The sequence below is a fragment of the Candoia aspera genome, chromosome 2, assembly GCF_035149785.1.
Source record: "Candoia aspera isolate rCanAsp1 chromosome 2, rCanAsp1.hap2, whole genome shotgun sequence".
Lineage (NCBI taxonomy): Eukaryota > Metazoa > Chordata > Lepidosauria > Squamata > Boidae > Candoia > Candoia aspera.
In genome coordinates, this window is record NC_086154.1 from 105749743 (window position 1) to 105756011 (window position 6269).

Genomic DNA, 6269 nt, shown 5'->3' on the forward strand with positions numbered 1-6269 from the left:
CTCCCTTCAGAAGCTGCCAGCTGGCTGGCCTGCCCAATCTTCCCAGTTCTTCTACAACAACAACAAAAGAACAAAAAAAAACCCTTTTTTTTTTGTAAATACAACCATTTAAATGTGAATATGTGTGAATATTTAAATCGCAAAAGAGTGGATGAAATAGTCTAATGATTGAATACGTATGTAGCTGATCCTCCAATCGGTACAGTTTTACAGAGGAATTATTGGTTCTGTTATCTGTTCTTCTATAACTGTCTGGTTTGGTTCCACAACCAAGCAAGACAAATATAGACTTCAACGGATAGTTAAGTCTGCAGAAAGATTTATTGCAATCCGCCTGCCTTCTATAGAAGACCTGTATATTGCAAGGGTCAAAAGGAGGGCGGAGAAGATATCTGCAGACCCTTCGCATCCTGGACATAAACTGTTTCAACTTCTACTATCAGGATGGCGCTACAGAGTACCATATGTCAAAACATCTAGACATGGAAACAGTTTATTTCCTCGTGCCATTGCTCTGTTGAACTCCTAATTAATGATTGATAATGTATGGTAAGACATGATTGCTAAGATGTGATCGGTAATGCTCTGTTAAATGTGAACATATGTTAGACAACAGATGCAGTATACTGTCCCTTAATTCTCCCTTTAAATATGAGTGTGTGTTTGTTAATAGCTGTAGTATTATTTTCCTTCAATTTTTTTCTTTCTTGATTGTTTTAGTAAACAACATTATTACTTTACTATTGTTTATTTTTGTTGTTATGTAAATATATTGAGAGCTCTTGCACTGAAGTCAAATTCCTTGTATGTCTAATCATAGGTAAAGGTAAAGGTTTCCCTTGACATTAAGTCCAGTCGTGTCCGACTCTAGGGGGCGGTGCTCATCTCCGTTTAAAAGCCGAAGAGCCAGCGTTTGTCCGTAGACACTTCCGTGGTCATGTGGCCGGCATGACTACACGGAACGCCGTTACCTGCCTGCCGAAGTGGTACCTATTAATCTACTCACATTTGCATGTTTTTGAACTGCTAGGTTGGCAGGAGCTGGGACTAGCAACGGAGCTCACCCCGTCACTGGAATTCAAACTGCCGACCTTCCGATTGGCAAGCTCAGCAGCTCAGCAGTTTAACCTGCAGCGCCACCGCGTCCCTTATGTCTAATCATGCTTGGCCAGTAAACCTGTTCTGTTCTGTTCTGTTCTGTTCTATTATGGAACTATATCCACCTCTAATACAGTGTTACTCAGGGGAAAAACCTGAGGCAGACTTAAACTCAGTTAAGGTAGTACCTCTTTGAAACATTTCCTTCGCATCATCCCCACTGCTGGGCTCTACTGTCTCTTCCTGCATCCACTGAAGTCCTCCTCTGCCAGTTCCCACAGTCTCTCACTTTGTAAAAAAATAAATCAAGCTGTTACTTCAAATATGATGCAGTAGAGTGGGCAGTTATGTCATGAGCACTGATGGTGAGCAGGAGGGGGTTCCTATCCAGGGGGGAAAATGCATGCGTAGTAGCGAGAATTTGAGCTGTCATTCAAAGACACACAGATCAGACCGGCCTTAACTTTTGGGGTTTATCTGTCTGGGTTTTCCTCACGCTTCTTCAGTTTGTTAGGATTTTCTGTCTAATGTAGCAGTAATAAAACACTAGAGACCTATTCCTTGTCTCAGCGTGGTTCCTGCTTGTCAGGACAAGTTATCTATGTTTCTAGAACAACATGTTACAGCTCTGTTCCACAAGCTGCATTGGTTAACAGTCTGATTCTGGGTCTAATTCAAGGTACTGGTTTTGACCTTTAAATCCGTACGTGGCACCACCTCTCCCCAACTGCATCTGTCCATCCCACCAGATCCAACAGAAAGGGCATGCTATGGGTCATGTCAGCTAGGGAGCTACATTTGGCAGTTCCTAGGTGGCAGGCTTTTTCTGCCATGGTGCCTGCTTTATGGAACATCCTTCCCCCCAAAGTGAGGCTGGTTCCATCCCTATTGATTTTCCAGAAGTCCCTCAAAAACTGGTTGTGCCATCAGGCCTGAGGACCCCAGGGTCTGGTGAGATACTGAGGTGGCTCCATTATTATTAACATCCGCTCTTTGCCTAATATTTCTTCTCTTTTTAGCCTTTGTTTTTAAAGTTTTTTTTAATGATGATTGTTCTGAATATTTTAATGGTTTTTTTAGCATTGTATGCCACCCAGAGTCACTTGTTTGTATAAATTTGACAAATAAATAAATAATCTCTGCTAGCATACGTTGGCAGCTAAGAGTACTTAGCTTTTATTCTGCATTCAAGACAGCTATATTATGGGCAATTTTTTTTAATGGAACATTCTGCTTCTTAGGTTGTTGTTTATTCGTTTAGTCGCTTCCGACTCTTCGTGACTTCATGGACCAGCCCATGCCAGAGTTTTCTGTCGGTCGTCAACACCCCCAGCTCCCCCAGGGACGAGTCCGTCACCTCTAGAATATCATCCATCCACCTTGCCCTTGGTCGGCCCCTCTTCCTTTTGCCCTCCACTCTCCCTAGCATCAGCATCTTCTCCAGGGTGTCCTGTCTTCTCATTATGTGGCCAAAGTATTTCAGTTTTGCCTTTAATATCATTCCCACTAGTGAGCAGTCTGGCTTTATTTCCTGGAGTATGGACTGGTTTGATCTTCTTGCAGTCCAAGGCACTCTCAGAATTTTCCTCCAACACCACAGTTCAAAAGCATCAATCTTCCTTCTCTCAGCCTTCCTTATGGTCCAGCTCTCGCAGCCATATATTACTATGGGGAACACCATTGCTTTAACTATGCGGGCCTTTGTTGTCAGTGTGATGTCTCTGCTCTTAACTATTTTATTGAGATTTCTCACTGCTCTTCTCTCAAGGATTAAGCGTCTTCTGATTTCCTGACTGCAGTCAGCATCCGCAGTAATCTTTGCACCTAGAAATACAAAGTCTTTCACTGCTTCTACATTTTCTCCCTCTATTTGCCAGTTCTCAATCAAGCTGGTTGCCATAATCTTGGTTTTTTTGAGGTTTAGCTGCAAGCCAGCTTTTGCACTTTCTTCTTTCACCTTCATCATAAGGCTCCTCAGTTCCTCTTCTCTTTCAGCCATCAAAGTGGTATCATCTGCATATCTGAGATTGTTAATGTTTCTTCCAGCAATTTTAACTCCAGCCTTGGATTCCTCAAGCCCAGCATGTTGCATGATGTGTTCTGTGTACAAGTTGAATAGGTAGGGTGAGAGGATACAGCCCTGCCGTACTCCTTTCCCAATCTTAAACCAGTCCGTTGTTCCGTGGTCTGTTCTTACTGTTGCTACTTGGTCGTCATACAGATTCTTCAGGAGGCAGACAAGATGACTTGGTATACCCATACCACTAAGAACTTGCCACAATTTGTTATGGTCCACACAGTCAAAGGCTTTAGAATAGTCAATAAAACAGAAATAGATGTTTTTCTGAAACTCCCTGGCTTTTTCCATTATGCAGCGGATATTGGCAATTTGGTCCCTAGTTCCTCTGCCTTTTCTAAACCCAGCTTGTACATCTGGCAATTCTCACTCCATGAATTGCTGAAGTCTACCTTGCAGGATCTTGAGCATTACCTTACTGGCATGTGAAATGAGTGCCACTGTTCGATAGTTTGAACATTCTTTAGTGTTTCCCTTTTTTGGTATGGGGATATAAGTTGATTTTTTCCAATCTGATGGCCATTCTTGTGTTTTCCAAATTTCCTGGCATATAGCATGCATTACCTTGACAGCAACATCTTGCAAGATTTTGAACAGTTCAGCTGGGATGCCGTCTTCTCCTGCTGCCTTGTTATTAGCAATGCTTCTTAAGGCCCATTCAACCTCACTCTTCAGGATGTCTGGCTCTAGCTCACCGACCACACCGTCAAAGCTATCCCCGATATTGTTATCCTTCCTATACAGGTCTTCTGTATATTCTTGCCACCTTTTCTTGATCTCCTCTTCTTCTGTTAGGTCCTTGCCATCTTTGTTTTTGATCATACCCATTTTGGCCTGGAATTTACTTCCGATGTTTCTTATTTTCTGGAAGAGGTCTCTTGTCCTTCCTATTCTATTGTCTTCTTCCACTTCCACGCATTGCTTGTTTAAAAATAATTCCTTGTGTCTTCTGGCTAACCTCTGGAATTTTGCATTTAATTGGGCATATCTCCCCCTATCACTGTTGCCTTTTGCTTTCCTTCTTTCTTGGGCTACTTCTAGTGTCTCAGCAGACAGACATTTTGCCTTCTTGGTGTTCTCTTTCTTTGGGATGTATTTTGTTGCTGCCTCCTGAACAATGTTGTGAACTTCTGTCCATAGTTCATCCGGGACCCTATCTACTAAGTCCAGTCCCTTAAATCTATTCTTCACCTTCACTGCATATTCCTTAGGAATATTAGTGAGCTCATATCTAGCTTCTTGGGTACTCGGTGTTTTTTTTTTCTTCAGGACTCTGTTTAGGTTCAGGTACAGATCCTCCAACAAGGACTCCCGGACTGGTTGATTGCACTGGGGCTTAATTTGATAAATGATCTTTAAATAAATATTTAAATACATTTTAAATGTTCTACTGATTTAATAGTTTTTTGTTATGTGGGGCATTTCATCCTCTCTATTACAGGGTCTTCATTTTAAGATATTATTTGTTCTAATAAAAATCATTTTTCCTTCTCTAGTTATTTTTGAACATTATTAATAGGATCTTCTTAAACTCAACCAACAATAGAAAAGAACCTGGTTTAATTAAATGTGCAAATAAATGTTTCTGCCTGTTCTTATATTGGCTTTCAGACATGGAACTAAACATAGTTAATCGTCTATATACATATATTCTACATATATTTGTTAAGGGAGATTTTTGACCCTTGACAATAGTGCATTCCTAAAATTTACTTGAGAGCCACTGTGATACAGTAATTACAGGTATCAGGCTAGAAACTAGGAGACCATGAGTTCTACTACCTTAGGCAGGATGTGATTTGGAGACAGCCACTTTCTCTTAGTTCTAGGAAGAATGCAGTGGTAAACCCCTTCCAAAAATGTTGCCAACAAAATTTCAGGGACTTGTCCAGCCTTCAGGGCTAACTTGAAGGTGCACACACAGTCATACTACTCCCAATTCACACATACTACAACTGCTTTTGAAACTACAGTTCTATTATATACTTAACATATGATCTAAGCATGCAAGTAAATATCTTGTAGGTATCTTAGCAAACCAACAAACAAATAAAACTCCCCAAACCTAACAGCAAAAGTATGTTACAATATATTAACTATGAATCAATGCCAGTCTATTACCACTAGCATTATATATTGCCATAGCATATGGATAATACCCAACTTACCCAGTGTGGACCTCTAGGCAACATCTTTTAATGGTCTCCATTTTTCTGTTACTGTCCCCATGTGGTAGAACGTCTTATTTTATTTATTTATTTATTTATTTATTTATTTATTATTCAAATTTCTATTACTACCCAAAGAGGGGGACTTCTTTCCTCTTGAGATAAGATTGTTGTCCACTTTGTTGGATTTCTGGAAACTGTTAAGACAGAGCTGTTCTGGAGGGCCTTTGGGAAATGTGCGGTCACCAATACATAGCAGTTTTTATGGTTGCTTATATTTTTATTGGCCTTTATGTCTTACTCTGTTTTTATGTGTTTGGGTTATAAACTACCAGGAGTTATATTTGTTGAATCTGGCAATATATAAACCCAACAAACAAAATTATATGTAGCTTTATACCATGTGTTTGTGAATTGTCATATATGAACAATGTAGCCCATGAGACCCACTCAAAGCAGCCATAGAAAAGCAGCCATAGAACCAAAAGGGTTTGCTCTGGGAGATTTCAGCCGATGCAGCTTGTAAAAAATGGTGGCTTTGAAGAAAATACAAGGTATGGTTCCCACAACAAAAGATGGTTCTCCAAAAACAGGTAATTCCCGCATGAACTGAAAATCAAAGGCACTCAGGCAGAAAAGATATGAAGTATGAGAAAAAGCCAAGATGGGACTGGCCAAGCCTTGTTGGAATTTTCATATGTATGTGTAGTCCTTTGATACCATCCTGTAGAATGAATGTTCTATGTGGGTTTTCCACCTGGATTCTCCTGGAACTCAAAGGGCAAACTACTGTATATAAACAGGGAGCAGACCCCACACTCACTCTCATGATGATGTTACCTAGTCAGGTAATGAAATGTCTGCAAGCTAACAATCAAGCTCAGAGAGTACCTGGGTCCCCACAGTTCAACCCTGAGCTGCATATA